Raw genomic sequence first — 17,879 nt, forward strand, 5'->3', positions numbered from 1 at the left:
ACAGGGTAAGAGATACTACAGGGTAAGAGATGCTACAGGGTAAGAGATGCTACAGGGTAAGAGATGCTACAGGGTAAGAGATGCTATACAAGTACCGCTGCTACAGGGTAAGAGATGCTACAGGGTAAGAGATGCTACAGGGTAAGAGATGCTACAGGGTAAGAGATGCTATACAAGTACCGCTGCTACAGGGTAAGAGATGCTACAGGGTAAGAGATGCTACAGGGTAAGAGATGCTATACAAGTACCGCTGCTACAGGGTAAGAGATGCTGCAGGGTAAGAGATGCTACAGGCTAAGAGATGCTACAGGGTAAGAGATGCTACAGGGTAAGAGAGATGCTATACAAGTACTGCTGCTACAGGGTAAGAGATACTACAGGGTAAGAGATGCTATACAAGTACCGCTGCTACAGGGTAAGAGATACTACAGGGTAAGAGATGCTATACAAGTACCGTTGCTACAGGGTAAGAGATACTACAGGGTAAGAGATGCTACAGGGTAAGAGATGCTACAGGGTAAGAGATGCTGCAGGGTAAGAGATGCTACAGGGTAAGAGATGCTACAGGGTAAGAGATGCTGCAGGGTAAGAGATGCTGCAGGGTAAGAGATGCTGCAGGGTAAGAGATGCTACAGGGTAAGAGATGCTACAGGGTAAGAGATGCTACAGGGTAAGAGATGCTACAGGGTAAAGAGATGCTACAGGGTAAGAGATGCTACAGGGTAAGAGATGCTACAGGGTAAGAGATGCTACAGGGCTAAGAGATGCTACAGGGTAAGAGATGCTACAGGGTAAGAGATGCTACAGGGTAAGAGATGCTATACAAGTACTGCTGCTACAGGGTAAGAGACGCTACAGGCTAAGAGACGCTACAGGCTAAGAGATGCTACAGGGTAAGAGATGCTACAGGGTAAGATGCTGCAGGGTAAGAGATGCTATACAAGTACTGCTGCTACAGGGTAAGAGAGATGCTACAGGGTAAGAGAGACGCTACAGGGTAAGAGAGACAGGGTAAGAGACGCTACAGGGTAAGAGACGCTACAGGGTAAGAGACGCTACAGGGTAAGAGATGCTACAGGGTAAGAGATGCTATACAAGTACTGCTGCTACAGGGTAAGAGATGCTACAGGGTAAGAGATGCTATACAAGTACTGCTGCTACAGGGTAAGAGATGCTACAGGGTAAGAGATGCTGCAGGCTAAGAGATGCTATACAAGTACTGCTGCTACAGGGTAAGAGATGCTGCAGGGTAAGATGCTACAGGGTAAGAGATGCTGCAGGGTAAGAGATGCTGCAGGGTAAGAGATGCTGCTACAGGGTAAGAGATGCTGCTACAGGGTAAGAGATGCTGCTACAGGGTAAGAGATGCTGCTACAGGGTAAGAGATGCTGCAGGGTAAGAGATGCTGCAGGGTAAGATGCTACAGGGTAAGAGATGCTGCAGGGTAAGAGATGCTGCAGGGTAAGAGATGCTACAGGGTAAGAGATGCTACAGATGCTACAGGGGTAAGAGATGCTACAGGGTAAGAGATGCTGCTGCTACAGGGTAAGAGATGCTACAGGGTAAGAGATGCTGCTACAGGGTAAGAGATGCTACAGGGTAAGAGACGCTACAGGGTAAGAGACGCTACAGGGTAAGAGACGCTACAGGGTAAGAGATGCTGCAGGGTAAGAGATGCTGCAGGGTAAGATGCTACAGGGTAAGAGATGCTACAGGGTAAGAGATGCTACAGGGTAAGAGATGCTGCAGGGTAAGAGATGCTACAGGGTAAGAGATGCTACAGGGTAAGAGATGCTACAGGGGAGATAAGAGATGCTGCAGGGTAAGAGATGCTACAGGGTAAGAGATGCTACAGGGTAAGAGATGCTACAGGGTAAGAGATGCTACAGGGTAAGAGATGCTATACAAGTACCGCTGCTACAGGGTAAGAGATGCTACAGGGTAAGAGATGCTACAGGGTAAGAGATGCTACAGGGTAAGAGATACTACAGGGTAAGAGATGCTACAGGGTAAGAGATGCTACAGGGTAAGAGATGCTATACAAGTACCGCTGCTGCAGGGTAAGAGATGCTACAGGTAAGTAGAGTAAGAGATGCTGCTACAGGGTAAGAGATGCTACAGGGTAAGAGATGCTACAGGGTAAGAGATGCTGCAGGGTAAGAGATGCTACAGGGTAAGAGATGCTACAGGGTAAGATGCTACAGGGTAAGAGATGCTACAGGGTAAGAGAAGAGATGCTACAGGGTAAGAGATGCTACAGGGTAAGAGATGCTACAGGGTAGAGATGCTGCTACAGGGTAAGAGATGCTGCAGGGTAAGAGATGCTACAGGGTAAGAGATGCTACAGAGTAAGAGATGCTAAGAGACAGGGTAAGAGATGCTACAGGGTAAGAGATGCTGCTACAGGGTAAGAGATGCTACAGGGTAAGAGATGCTACAGGGTAAGAGATGCTACAGGGTAAGAGATGCTACAGGGTAAGAGATGCTACAGGGTAAGAGATGCTACAGGGTAAGAGATGCTATACAAGTACCGCTGCTACAGGGTAAGAGATGCTACAGGGTAAGAGATGCTAGAGATGCTACAGGGTAAGAGATGCTACAGGGTAAGAGAGATGCTACAGGGTAAGAGATGCTACAGGGTAAGAGATGCTATACAAGAGATGCTGCTGCAGGGTAAGAGATGCTACAGGGTAAGAGATGCTACAGGGTAAGAGATGCTACAGGGTAAGAGATGCTACAGTAAGAGATGCTGCAGGGTAAGAGATGCTACAGGGTAAGAGATGCTACAGGGTAGAGAGATACTACAGGTAGTTGCTACAGGGTAAGAGATGCTACAGGGTAAGAGATGCTACAGGGTAAGAGATGCTACAGGGTAAGAGATGCTACAGGGTAAGAGATGCTGCAGGGTAAGAGATGCTACAGGGTAAGAGATGCTACAGGGTAAGAGATGCTACAGGGTAAGAGATGCTATACAAGTACTGCTGCTACAGGGTAAGAGATGCTACAGGGTAAGAGATGCTACAGGGTAAGAGATGCTACAGGGTAAGAGATGCTATACAAGTACCGCTGCTACAGGGTAAGAGATGCTACAGGGTAAGAGATGCTACAGGGTAAGAGATGCTACAGGGTAAGAGATGCTACAGGGTAAGAGATGCTATACAAGTACCGCTGCTGCAGGGTAAGAGATGCTACAGGGTAAGAGATGCTACAGGGTAAGAGATGCTATACAAGAGATGCTACAGGGTAAGAGATGCTACAGGGTAAGAGATGCTACAGGGTAAGAGATGCTAAGAGACAGGCTGCAAGAGATGCTACAGGGTAAGAGATGCTACAGGGTAAGAGATGCTACAGGGTAAGAGATGCTATACAAGTACTGCTGCTACAGGGTAAGAGATGCTACAGGGTAAGAGATGAGATGCTGCTACAGGGTAAGAGATGCTACAGAGATGCTACAGGGTAAGAGATGCTACAGGGTAAGAGATGCTACAGGGTAAGAGATGCTACAGGGTAAGAGATGCTATACAAGTACCGTAAGAGATGCTACAGAGATACTACAGGGTAAGAGATACTACAGGGTAAGAGATACTACAGGGTAAGAGATGCTACAGGGTAAGAGATGCTACAGGGTAAGAGATGCTACAGGGTAAGAGAGATGCTACAGGGTAAGAGATGCTACAGGGTAAGAGATGCTGCAGGCTAAGAGATGCTACAGGGTAAGAGAGATGCTACAGGGTAAGAGATGCTACAGGGTAAGAGATGCTACAGGGTAAGAGATGCTACAGGCTAAGAGATGCTACAGGCTAAGAGATGCTACAGGCTAAGAGATGCTACAGGCTAAGAGATGCTACAGGGTAAGATGCTGCAGGGTAAGAGATGCTATACAAGTACTGCTGCTACAGGGTAAGAGAGATGCTACAGGGTAAGAGAGATGCTACAGGGTAAGAGACGCTACAGGGTAAGAGACGCTACAGGGTAAGAGACGCTACAGGGTAAGAGATGCTGCAGGCTAAGAGATGCTATACAAGTACTGCTGCTACAGGGTAAGAGATGCTGCAGGCTAAGAGATGCTATACAAGTACTGCTGCTACAGGGTAAGAGATGCTGCAGGGTAAGATGCTACAGGGTAAGAGATGCTGCAGGGTAAGAGATGCTGCAGGGTAAGATGCTACAGGGTAAGAGATGCTACAGGGTAAGAGATGCTACAGGGTAAGAGATGCTGCAGGGTAAGAGATGCTGCAGGGTAAGAGATGCTACAGGGTAAGAGATGCTGCAGGGTAAGAGATGCTGCTGCAGGGTAAGAGATGCTGCTACAGGGTAAGAGATGCTGCTACAGGGTAAGAGATGCTGCTACAGGGTAAGAGATGCTACAGGGTAAGAGATGCTGCAGGGTAAGAGATGCTGCAGGGTAAGAGATGCTACAGGGTAAGAGATGCTACAGGGTAAGAGATGCTGCAGGGTAAGAGATGCTACAGGGTAAGAGATGCTACAGGGTAAGAGATGCTACAGGGTAAGAGATGCTGCAGGGTAAGAGATGCTATACAAGTACTGCTGCTACAGGGTAAGAGATGCTACAGGGTAAGAGATGCTACAGGGTAAGAGATGCTACAGGGTAAGAGATGCTATACAAGTACCGCTGCTACAGGGTAAGAGATGCTACAGGGTAAGAGATGCTACAGGGTAAGAGATGCTATACAAGTACCGCTGCTACAGGGTAAGAGATGCTACAGGATGCTACAGGGTAAGAGATGCTACAGGGTAAGAGATGCTATACAAGTAAGAGATGCTACAGGGTAAGAGATGCTGCAGGGTAAGAGATGATGCTGCTACAGGGTAAGAGATGCTACAGGGAGAGATGCTACAGGGTAAGAGATGCTACAGGGTAAGAGATGCTACAGGGTAAGAGATGCTACAGGGTAAGAGAGATGCTATACAAGTACTGCTGCTACAGGGTAAGAGATACTACAGGGTAAGAGATGCTACAGGGTAAGAGATGCTATACAAGTACTGCTGCTACAGGGTAAGAGAGATGCTACAGGGTAAGAGATGCTACAGGGTAAGAGATGCTACAGGGTAAGAGATGCTACAGGGTAAGAGATGCTACAGGGTAAGAGATGCTACAGGGTAAGAGATGCTATACAAGTACTGCTGCTACAGGGTAAGAGATGCTACAGGGTAAGAGATGCTACAGGGTAAGAGATGCTACAGGGTAAGAGATGCTGCTACAGGGTAAGAGATGCTACAGGGTAAGAGATGCTATACAAGTACCGTTGCTACAGGGTAAGAGATACTACAGGGTAAGAGATACTACAGGGTAAGAGATGCTACAGGGTAAGAGATGCTACAGGGTAAGAGATGCTATACAAGTACCGCTGCTACAGGGTAAGAGATGCTACAGGGTAAGAGATGCTGCAGGGTAAGAGATGCTACAGGGTAAGAGATGCTACAGGGTAAGAGATGCTACAGGGTAAGAGAGATGCTACAGGGTAAGAGATGCTACAGGGTAAGAGATGCTGCAGGCTAAGAGATGCTGCAGGCTAAGAGAGATGCTACAGGGTAAGAGATGCTACAGGGTAAGAGATGCTACAGGGTAAGAGATGCTGCTACAAGTAAGAGATGCTACAGGGTAAGAGATGCTACAGGGTAAGAGATGCTGCTACAGGGTAAGAGATGCTGCTACAGGGTAAGAGATGCTACAGGGTAAGAGATGCTGCAGGGTAAGAGATGCTGCAGGGTAAGATGCTACAGGGTAAGAGATGCTACAGGGTAAGAGATGCTGCAGGGTAAGAGATGCTGCAGGGTAAGATATGCTGCAGGGTAAGATGCTGCAGGGTAAGATGCTGCAGGGTAAGAGATGCTGCTACAGGGTAAGAGATGCTGCTACAGGGTAAGAGATGCTGCTACAGGGTAAGAGACGCTACAGGGTAAGAGATGCTACAGGGTAAGAGATAAGAGCTGATGCTACAGGGTAAGAGATGCTACAGGGTAAGAGATGCTGCACAGAGAGCTGCTACAGGGTAAGAGATGCTGCAGGGTAAGAGATGCTACAGGGCTAAGAGATGCTACAGGGTAAGAGATGCTATACAAGTACCGCTGCTACAGGGTAAGAGATGCTACAGGGTAGAGATGCTACAGGGTAAGAGATGCTACAGGGTAAGAGATGCTGAGATGCTACAGGGTAAGAGATGCTACAGGGTAAGAGAGATGCTACAGGGTAAGAGATGCTACAGGGTAAGAGATGCAGGGTAAGAGACAGGGTAAGAGATGCTATACAAGTATGCTGCTACAGGGTAAGAGATGCTACAGGGTAAGAGATGCTACACAAGTAAGAGATGCTACAGGGTAAGAGATGCTACAGGGTAAGAGATGCTACAGGGTAAGAGATGCTACAGGGTAAGAGATGCTACAGGGTAAGAGATGCTACAGGGTAAGAGATGCTATACAAGTACTGCTGCTACAGGGTAAGAGATGCTACAGGGTAAGAGATGCTGCAGGCTAAGAGATGCTGCAGGCTAAGAGAGATGCTACAGGGTAAGAGATGCTACAGGGTAAGAGATGCTACAGGCTAAGAGATGCTACAGGGTAAGAGATGCTACAGGGTAAGAGATGCTACAGGGTAAGAGATGCTACAGGGTAAGAGATGCTACAGGGTAAGAGATGCTACAGGGTAAGAGATGCTATACAAGTAAGAGCTGCTGCAGGGTAAGAGATGCTACAGGGTAAGAGATGCTGCAGGGTAAGAGATGCTACAGGGTAAGAGATGCTACAGGGTAAGAGATGCTACAGGGTAAGAGAGATGCTACAGGGTAAGAGATGCTACAGGGTAAGAGATGCTGCAGGCTAAGAGATGCTGCAGGCTAAGAGAGATGCTACAGGGTAAGAGATGCTACAGGGTAAGAGATGCTATACAAGTACTGCTGCTACAGGGTAAGAGATGCTACAGGGTAAGAGATGCTACAGGGTAAGAGATGCTGCTAGAGATGCTGCTACAAGTAAGATGCTGCTACAGGGTAAGAGATGCTACAGGGTAAGATGCTACAGGGTAAGAGATGCTGCAGGGTAGAGATGCTACACAGGGTAAGAGATGCTACAGGGTAAGAGATGCTACAGGGTAAGAGATGCAGGGTAAGAGATGCTACAGGGTAAGAGATGCTACAGGGTAAGAGATGCTACAGGGTAAGAGATGCTACAGGGCTAAGAGATGCTGCAGGCTACAGAGATGCTAAGAGAGATGCTACAGGGTAAGAGATGCTGCAGGGTAAGAGATGCTACAGGGTAAGAGATGCTGCAGGGTAAGAGATGCTACAGGGCTAAGAGATGATGCTACAGGATGCTACAAGAGATGCTACAGGGTAAGAGATGCTACAGGGTAAGAGATGCTACAGGGTAAGAGATGCTACAGGGTAAGAGATGCTGCAGGGTAAGAGATGCTACAGGGTAAGAGATGCTGCTACAGGGTAAGAGATGCTGCAGGGTAAGAGATGCTGCTACAGGGTAAGAGATGCTGCTACAGGGTAAGAGATGCTACAGGGTAAGAGATGCTACAGGGTAAGAGATGCTACAGGGTAAGAGATGCTACAGGGTAAGAGATGCTATACAAGTACTGCTGCTACAGGGTAAGAGATGCTGCAGGCTAAGAGATGCTATACAAGTACTGCTGCTACAGGGTAAGAGATGCTGCAGGGTATGCTGCAGGGTAAGAGATGCTGCAGGGTAAGATGCTACAGGGTAAGAGATGCTACAGGGTAAGAGATGCTGCAGGGTAAGAGATGCTGCAGGGTAAGATGCTACAGGGTAAGAGATGCTACAGGGTAAGAGATGCTGCAGGGTAAGAGATGCTGCAGGGTAAGAGATGCTACAGGGTAAGAGATGCTACAGGGTAAGAGATGCTGCTACAGGGTAAGAGATGCTACAGGGTAAGAGATGCTACAGGGTAAGAGATGCTACAGGGTAAGAGATGCTACAGGGTAAGAGATGCTACAGGGTAAGAGATGCTACAGGGTAAGAGATGCTACAGGGTAAGAGATGCTATACAAGTACCGTTGCTACAGGGTAAGAGATACTACAGGGTAAGAGATGCTACAGGGTAAGAGATGCTACAGGGTAAGAGATGCTACAGGGTAAGAGATGCTACAGGGTAAGAGATGCTACAGGGTAGATATGCAGGGTAAGAGATGCTACAGGGTAAGAGATGCTACAGGGTAAGAGATGCTGCAGGGTAAGAGATGCTACAGGGTAAGAGATGCTATACAAGTACCGCTGCTACAGGGTAAGAGATGCTACAGGGTAAGAGATGCTACAGGGTAAGAGATGCTACAGGGTAAGAGATGCTGCAGGGTAAGAGATGCTACAGGGTAAGAGATGCTACAGGGTAAGAGATGCTACAAGTAAGAGATGCTACAGGGTAAGAGATGCAGGGTAACAGGGTAAGAGATGCTACAGGGTAAGAGATGCTGCAGGGTAGAGCTATGATGCTACAGGGTAAGAGATGCTACAGGGTAAGAGATGCTACAGGGTAAGAGATGCTGCAGGGTAAGAGATGCTGCAGGGTAAGATGCTGCAGGGTAAGATGCTACAGGGTAAGAGATGCTGCTACAGGGTAAGAGATGCTGCTACAGGGTAAGAGACGCTACAGGGTAAGAGACGCTACAGGGTAAGAGATGCTACAGGGTAAGAGATGCTACAGGGTAAGAGATGCTACAGGGTAAGAGATGCAGGGTAAGAGATGCTACAGGGTAAGAGATGTAGATGCTAAGTAAGAGATGCTACAGGGTAAGAGATGCTGCAGGGTAAGAGATGCTACAGGGTAAGAGATGCTGCAGGGTAAGAGATGCTACAGGGTAAGAGATGCTACAGGGTAAGAGGGTAAGAGATGCTACAGGGTAAGAGATGCTGCAGGGTAAGAGATGCTACAGGGTAGAGATGCTACAGGGTAAGAGATGCTACAGGTACAGGGTAAGAGATGCTGCAGGGTAAGAGATGCTACAGGGTAAGAGAGATGATGCTGCTACAGGGTAAGAGATGCTGCTACAGGGTAAGAGATGCTGCTACAGGGTAAGAGATGCTACAGGGTAAGAGATGCTACAGGGTAAGAGATGCTACAGGGTAAGAGATGCTACAGGGTAAGATGCTACAGGGTAAGAGATGCTACAGGGTAAGAGATGCTACAAGTAAGAGCTGCTACAGGGTAAGAGATACTACAGGGTAAGAGATGCTACAGGGTAAGAGATGCTATACAAGTACCGTTGCTACAGGGTAAGAGATGCTACAGGGTAAGAGATGCTACAGGGTAAGAGATGCTACAGGGTAAGAGATGCTACAGGGTAAGAGATGCTACAGGGTAAGAGATGCTACAGGGTAAGAGATGCTGCAGGGTAAGAGATGCTACAGGGTAAGAGATGCTGCAGGGTAAGAGATGGTAAGAGATGCTACAGGGTAAGAGATGCTACAGAGATGCTACAGGGTAAGAGATGCTACAGGGTAAGAATGATGCTACAGGGTAAGAGATGCTACAGGGTAAGAGAAGAGATGCTACAGGGTAAGAGATGCTACAGGGTAAGAGATGCTACAGGGTAAGAGATGCTGCTACAGGGTAAGAGATGCTACAGGGTAAGAGATGCTACAGGGTAAGAGATGCTACAGGGTAAGAGATGCTATACAAGTAGATGCTGCTACAGGGTAAGAGATGCTACAGGGTAAGAGATGCTACAGGGTAAGAGATGCTACAGGGTAAGAGATGCTACAGAGATGCTGCTACACAGAGATGCTACAGGGTAAGAGATGCTGCTACAGGCAGGGTACAGAGATGCTGCTACAGGGTAAGAGATGCTACAGGGTAAGAGATGCAGGGTAAGAGACAGGGTAAGAGATGCTACAGGGTAAGAGATGCTACAGGGTAAGAGATGCTACAGGGTAAGAGATGCTGCATGCTGCAGGGTAAGAGATGCTACAGGGTAAGAGATGCTACAGGGTAAGAGACGCTACAGGGTAAGAGATGCTACAGGGTAAGAGATGCTACAGGGTAAGAGATGCTGCAGGGTAAGAGATGCTACAGGGTAAGAGATGCTGCAGGGTAAGAGATGCTACAGGGTAAGAGATGCTGCTACAGGGTAAGAGATGCTACAGGGTAAGAGATGCTACAGGGTAAGAGATGCTACAGGGTAAGAGATGCTATATGGGGGTAGAGATGCTACAGGGGATGCTACAGGGTAAGAGATGCTACAGGGTAAGAGATGCTACAGGGTAAGAGATGCTACAGGGTAAGAGATGCTATACAAGTACCGCTGCTACAGGGTAAGAGATACTACAGGGTAAGAGATGCTACAGGGTAAGAGATGCTACAGGGTAAGAGATGCTATACAAGTACCGTTGCTACAGGGTAAGAGATACTACAGGGTAAGAGATACTACAGGGTAAGAGATGCTACAGGGTAAGAGATGCTACAGGGTAAGAGATGCTACAGGGTAAGAGATGCTACAGGGTAAGAGATGCTACAAGTACCGCTGCTACAGAGATGCTACAGGGTAAGAGATGCTACAGGGTAAGAGATGCTATACAAGATGCTACAGGGTAAAGAGATGCTACAGGGTAAGAGATGCTACAGGGTAAGAGATGTACCGCTGCAGGGTAAGAGATGCTACATACAAGATGCTACAGGGTTAAGAGATGCTACAGGGTAAGAGATGCTACAGGGTAAGAGATGCTACAGGGTAAGAGATGCTACAGGGTAAGAGATGCTACAGGGTAAGAGATGCTACAGGGTAAGAGATGCTACAGGGTAAGAGATGCTATACAAGTACCGCTGCTGCAGGGTAAGAGATGCTACAGGGTAAGAGATGCTGCAGGGTAAGAGATGCTACAGGGTAAGAGATGCTACAGGGTAAGAGATGCTACAGGGTAAGAGATGCTACAGGGTAAGAGATGCTACAGGGTAAGAGATGCTACAGGGTAAGAGATGCTACAGATGGGTAGAGAGATGCTACAGGGTAAGAGATGCTACAGGGTAAGAGATGCTACAGGGTGCTACAGGGTAAAGAGAGAGATGCTACAGGGTAAGAGATGCTACAGGGTAAGAGATGCTACAGGGTAAGATGCTGCTACAGGGTAAGAGATGAGTGATGCTACAGGGTAAGAGATGCTACAGGGTAAGAGATGCTATACAAGTACTGCTGCTACAGGGTAAGAGATGCTACAGGGTAAGAGATGCTACAGGGTAAGAGATGCTACAGGGTAAGAGATGCTGCAGGGTAAGAGATGCTACAGGGTAAGAGATGCTACAGGGTAAGAGATGCTACAGGGTAAGAGATGCTATACAAGTACTGCTGCTACAGGGTAAGAGATGCTACAGAGGTAACAAGATGCTGCTACAGGGTAAGAGATGCTACAGGGTAAAGGGTAAGGGAGATGCTGCAGGGTAAGAGATGCTACAGGGTAAGATGCAGGGTAAGAGACAGGGTAAGAGATGCTACAGGGTAAGAGAAGAGATGCTACAGGGTAAGAGATGCTGCAGGGTAAGAGATGCTGCAGGGTAAGAGATGCTACACAAGAGATGCTGCTACAGGGTAAGAGATGATGCTACAGGGTACAGAGATGCTACAGGGTAAGAGATGCTACAGGGTAAGAGATGCTACACAAGAGATGCTGCTACAGGGTAAGAGATGCTGCTACAGGGTAAGAGATGCTACAGGGTAAGAGATGCTGCAGGGTAAGAGATGCTGCAGGGTAAGATGCTACAGGGTAAGAGATGCTGCAGGGTAAGAGATGCTGCAGGGTAAGATGCTACAGGGTAAGAGATGCTACAGGGTAAGAGATGCTGCAGGGTAAGAGATGCTATACAAGTACTGCTGCTACAGGGTAAGAGATGCTACAGGGTAAGAGATGCTACAGGGTAAGAGATGCTACAGGGTAAGAGATGCTACAGGGTAAGAGATGCTACAGGGTAAGAGAGATGCTGCTACAGGGTAAGAGATGCTACAGGGTAAGAGATGCTAGAGATGCAATACAAGTAGAGCTGCTACAGGGTAAGAGATGCTACAGGGTAAGAGATGCTACAGGGTAGGGATGCTACAGGGTAAGAGATGCTATACAAGTACAGATGCTACAGGGTAAGAGATGCTACAGGGTAAGAGATGCTGCAGGGTAAGAGATGCTACAGGGTAAGAGATGCTACAGGGTAAGAGATGCTACAGGGTAAGAGAGATGCTATACAAGTACTGCTGCTACAGGGTAAGAGATACTACAGGGTAAGATGCTGCAGGGTAAGAGATGCTATACAAGTACTGCTGCTACAGGGTAAGAGAGATGCTACAGGGTAAGAGAGATGCTACAGGGTAAGAGAGATGCTACAGGGTAAGAGATGCTACAGGGTAAGAGATGCTACAGGGTAAGAGATGCTACAGGGTAAGAGATGCTACAGGGTAAGAGATGCTGCAGGGTACAAGGGTAAGAGACTGCTGCTACAGGGTAATGCTGCTACAGGGTAAGAGATGCTACAGGGTAAGAGATGCTACAGGGTAAGAATACAAGTACCGCTGCTACAGGGTAAGAGATACTACAGGGTAAGAGATGCTATACAAGTACCGTTGCTACAGGGTAAGAGATACTACAGGGTAAGAGATACTACAGGGTAAGAGATGCTACAGGGTAAGAGATGCTACAGGGTAAGAGATGCTACAGGGTAAGAGATGCTACAGGGTAAGAGATGCTACAGGGTAAGAGATGCTGCTACAGGGTAAGAGATGCTACAGGGTAAGAGATGCTACAGGGTAAGAGATGCTACAGGGTAAGAGATGCTACAGGGTAAGAGATGCTACAGGGTAAGAGATGCTACAGGGTAAGAGATGCTGCAGGCTAAGAGATGATGCAGGCTAAGAGAGATGCTACAGGGTAAGAGATGCTACAGGGTAAGAGATGCTATACAAGTACTGCTGCTACAGGGTAAGAGACGCTACAGGCTAAGAGATGCTACAGGCTAAGAGATGCTGCTACAGGGTAAGAGATGCTGCTGCAGGGTAAGAGATGCTGCTGCAGGGTAAGATATGCTGCTACAGGGTAAGAGATGCTGCTACAGGGTAAGAGATGCTGCTACAGGGTAAGAGATGCTGCTACAGGGTAAGAGATGCTGCAGGGTAAGAGATGCTGCAGGGTAAGATGCTACAGGGTAAGAGATGCTGCAGGGTAAGATGCTACAGGGTAAGAGATGCTACAGGGTAAGAGATGCTGCAGGGTAAGAGATGCTGCAGGGTAAGATGCTGCAGGGTAAGATGCTGCAGGGTAAGAGATGCTGCAGGGTAAGATGCTACAGGGTAAGAGATGCTACAGGGTAAGAGATGCTGCTACAGGGTAAGAGACGCTACAGGGTAAGAGACGCTGCAGGGTAAGAGACGCTGCAGGGTAAGAGACGCTGCAGGGTAAGATGCTACAGGGTAAGAGATGCTACAGGGTAAGATATGCTACAGGGTAAGAGATGCTGCAGGGTAAGAGATGCTACAGGGTAAGAGATGCTACAGGGTAAGAGATGCTACAGGGTAAGAGATGCTGCTACAGGGTAAGAGATGCTGTAAGAGATGCTACAGGGTAAGAGATGCTACAGGGTAAGAGATGATGCTACAGGGTAAGAGATGCTACAGGGTAAGAGATGCTACAGGGTAAGAGATGCTGCTACAGGGTAAGAGATGCTACAGGGTAAGAGATGCTAAGAGACTACAGGGTAAGAGGTAAGAGATGCTACAGGGTAAGAGATGCTACAGGGTAAGAGATGCTGCTACAGGGTAAGAGATGCTACAGGGCAAGAGATGCTACAGGGTAAGAGATGCTACAGGGTAAGAGATGCTACAGGGTAAGAGATGCTACAGGGTAAGAGAGAGATGCTACAGGGTAAGAGATGCTACAGGGTAAGAGATGCTACAGGGTAAGAGATGCTACAGGGTAAGAGATGCTACAGGGTAAGAGATGCTACAGGGTAAGATGCTGCAGGTAAGAGATGCTACAGGGTAAGAGATGCTACAGGGTAAGAGATGCTACAGGGTAAGAGATGCTACAGGGTAAGAGATGCTATACAAGACCTGCTGCTACAGGGTAAGAGATGCTGCTACAGGGTAAGAGATGCTACACAAGAGATGCTACAGGGTAAGAGATGCTGCTACAGGGTAAGAGATGCTACAGGGTAAGAGATGCTACAGGGTAAGAGATGCTACAGGGTAAGAGATGCTACAGGGTAAGAGATGCTACACAAGAGATGCTACAGGGTAAGAGATGCTACAGGGTAAGAGATGCTACAGGGTAAGAGATGCTACAGGGTAAGAGATGCTGCAGGGTAAGAGCTGCTACACAGGGTAAGAGATGCTATACAGGGTAAGAGAGCTGCTACACAAGTACAGGGTAAGAGATGCTGCTACAGGGTAAGAGATGCTGCAGGGTAAGAGAAGAGATGCTACAGGGTAAGAGATGCTACAGGGTAAGAGATGCTACAGGGTAAGAGATGCTACAGGGTAAGAGATGCTATACAAGTACCGCTGCTGCAGGGTAAAGAGATGCTACAGGGCAAGAGATGCTGCAAGAGATGCTACAGGGCTAAGAGATGCTACATAAGAGATGCTACAGGGTAAGAGATGCTACAGGGTAAGAGATGCTACAGGGTAAGAGATGCTACAGGGTAAGAGATGCTACAGGGTAAGAGAGATGCTACAGGGTAAGAGATGCAGGGTAAGAGATGCTACAGGGTAAGAGATGCTACAGGGTAAGCTGCTACAGGGTAGAGATGCTACAGGGTAAGAGATGCTACAGGGTAAGAGATGCTACAGGGTAAGAGATGCTACAGGGTAAGAGATGCTATACAAGTAAGAGATGCTACAGGGTAAGAGATGCTACAGGGTAAGAGATGCTACAGGGCAAGAGATGCTACAGGGTAAGAGATGCTACAGGGTAAGAGATGCTACAGGGTAAGAGATGCTATACAAGTACCGCTGCTAAGAGATGCTACAGGGTAAGAGATGCTACAGGGTAAGAGATGCTACAGGGTAAGAGATGCCACTAAGGGTAAGAGATGCTACAGGGTAAGAGATGCTACAGGGTAAGAGATGCTATACAAGATGCTGCTACAGGGTAAGAGATGCTACAGGGTAAGAGATGCTACAGGGTAAGAGATGCTATACAGGGTAGAGATGCTACAGGGTAAGAGATGCTACAGGGTAAGAGATGCTACAGGGTAAGAGATGCTACAGGGTAAGAGATGCTACAGGGTAAGAGATGCTACAGGGTAAGAGATGCTATACAAGATGCTGCTACAGGGTAAGAGATGCTACAGGGTAAGAGATGCTGCTACAGGGTAAGAGATGCTACAGGGTAAGAGATGCTACAGATGCTAAGAGATGCCAGGGTAAGAGATGCTACAGGGTAAGAGATGCTACAGGGTAAGAGATGCTACAGGGTACAAGAGATGCTACAGGGTAAGAGATGATGCAGGGTAAGAGAGATGCTGCAGGGTAAGAGATGCTACAGGCTAAGAGATGGGCAGATGCTACAGGGTAAGAGATGCTACAGGGTAAGAGATGCTATACAGTAAGAGTGCTGCAGGGTAAGAGATGCTACAGGGTAAGAGATGCTACAGGGTAAGAGATGCTAGATGCAGGGTAAGAGATGCTAAGAGAGATGCTACAGGGTAAGAGAGGGTAAGAAGATGCTACAGGGTAAGAGATGCTGCAGGGTAAGAGATGCTACAGGGTAAGAGATGCTACAGGGCACAGATGCTACAGGGTAAGAGATGCTACAGGGTAAGAGATGCTACAGGGTAGAGATGATGCTGCTACAGGGTAAGAGATGCTACAGGGTAAGAGAGATGCTACAGGGTAAGAGATGATGCTACAGGGTAAGAGATGCTACAGGGTAAGAGATGCTACAGGGTAAGAGATGCTACAGGGTAAGAGATGCTACAGGGTAAGAGATGCTACAGGGTAAGAGATGCTACAGGGTAAGAGATGCTACAGGGTAAGAGATGCTACAGGGTAAGAGATGCTACAGGGTAGAGAGATGCTACAGGGTAAGAGATGCTACAGGGTAAGAGATGCTGCACAGGCAGGGTAAAGAGATGCTGCTACAGGGTAAGAGATGCTACAGGGAAGAGATGCTACAGGGTAAGAGATGCTGCAGGGTAAGAGATGCTACAGGGTAAGAGATGCTACAGGGTAAGAGATGCTACAGGGTAAGAGAGATGCTACAGGGTAAGAGATGCTACAGGGTAAGAGATGCTACAGGGTAAGAGATGCTACAGGGTAAGAGATGCTACAGGGTAAGAGATGCTACAGGGTAAGAGATGCTATACAAGTACTGCTGCTACAGGGTAAGAGATGCTACAGGGTAAGAGATGCTACAGGGTAAGAGATGCTATACAAGTACCGCTGCTACAGGGTAAGAGATGCTACAGGGTAAGAGATGCTACAGGGTAAGAGATGCTACAGGCTAAGAGATGCTACAGGGTAAGAGATGCTACAGGGTAAGAGATGCTACAGGGTAAGAGAGAGATGCTACAGGGTAAGAGATGCTACAGGGTAGAGATGCTACAGGGTAAAGAGATGCTGCTACAGGGTAAGAGATGCTACAGGGTAAGAGATGCTGCAGGGTAAGAGATGCTACATGCTACAGGGTAAGAGATGCTACAGGGTAAGAGATGCTACAGGGTAAGAGAGCTACAGGGTAAGAGATGCTGTACAGGTAAGAGATGCTACAGGGTAAGAGATGCTACAGGGTAAGAGATGCTATGCAGGGTAAGAGAGATGCTACAGGGTAAGAGATGCTGCAGGGTAAGAGATGCTATACAAGTACTGCTGCTACAGGGTAAGAGATGCTACAGGGTATGCTGCTACAAGAGATGCTACAGGGTAAGAGATGCTACAGGGTAAGAGATGCTGCTACAGGGTAAGAGATGCTACAGATGCTATAAGAGATGCTGCAGGGTAAGGATGCTACAGGGTAAGAGATGCTATAGGGTAAGAGATGTACTGCTGCTACAGGGTAAGAGATGCTGCAGGCTAAGAGATGCTATACAAGTACTGCTGCTACAGGGTAAGAGATGCTGCAGGGTAAGATGCTACAGGGTAAGAGATGCTGCAGGGTAAGAGATGCTGCAGGGTAAGATGCTACAGGGTAAGAGATGCTACAGGGTAAGAGATGCTACAGGGTAAGAGATGCTACAGGGTAAGAGATGCTACAGGGTAAGAGATGCTACAGGGTAAGAGATGATGCTGCTACAGGGTAAGAGATGCTACAGGGTAAGAGATGCTACAGGGTAAGAGATGCTGCTACAGGGTAAGAGATGCTGCTACAGGGTAAGAGATGCTACAGTAAGAGATGCTACAGGGTAAGAGATGCTGCTACAGGGTAAGAGATGCTGCAGGGTAAGAGATGCTACAGGGTAAGAGATGCTACAGGGTAAGAGATGATGCTACAGGGTAAGAGATGCTACAGGGTAAGAGATGCTACAGGGTAAGAGATGCTGCAGGGTAAGAGATGCTACAGGGTAAGAGACAAGTACTGCTGCTACAGGGTAAGAGATGCTACAGGGTAAGAGATGCTACAGGGTAAGAGATGCTACACAAGAGATGCTACAAGTACCGCTGCTACAGGGTAAGAGATGCTACAGGGTAAGAGATGCTACAGGTAAGAGATGTAAGTAAGAGATGCTACAGGGTAAGAGATGCTACAGGGTAAGAGATGCTACAGGGTAAGAGATGCTACAGGGTAAGAGATGCTACAGGGGGTAAGAGATGCTACAGGGTAAGAGATGCTACAGGGTAAGAGATGCTGCAGGGTAAGAGATGCTACAGGGTAAGAGATGCTACAGGGTAAGAGAGATGATGCTACAGGGTAAGAGAGATGCTATACAAGAC

The 17,879-nt window shown here is 47.7% G+C and overlaps 2 protein-coding genes across 8 annotated transcripts in view; both read left to right on the forward strand.

Annotated features, from left to right (window-relative positions):
* The window catches only part of smoc1 (SPARC related modular calcium binding 1), a 573,206-nt gene that overhangs the window by 407,018 nt on the left and 148,309 nt on the right, over positions 1–17,879 (forward strand). The gene's annotated exons all lie outside the window — the stretch shown is intronic.
* The window catches only part of psen1 (presenilin 1), a 62,872-nt gene that overhangs the window by 20,947 nt on the left and 24,046 nt on the right, over positions 1–17,879 (forward strand). The window lies entirely within an intron of this gene.

This window comes from Oncorhynchus nerka, linkage group LG18 (genome assembly GCF_034236695.1).
Source record: "Oncorhynchus nerka isolate Pitt River linkage group LG18, Oner_Uvic_2.0, whole genome shotgun sequence".
In the NCBI taxonomy this organism is placed as follows: domain Eukaryota; kingdom Metazoa; phylum Chordata; class Actinopteri; order Salmoniformes; family Salmonidae; genus Oncorhynchus; species Oncorhynchus nerka.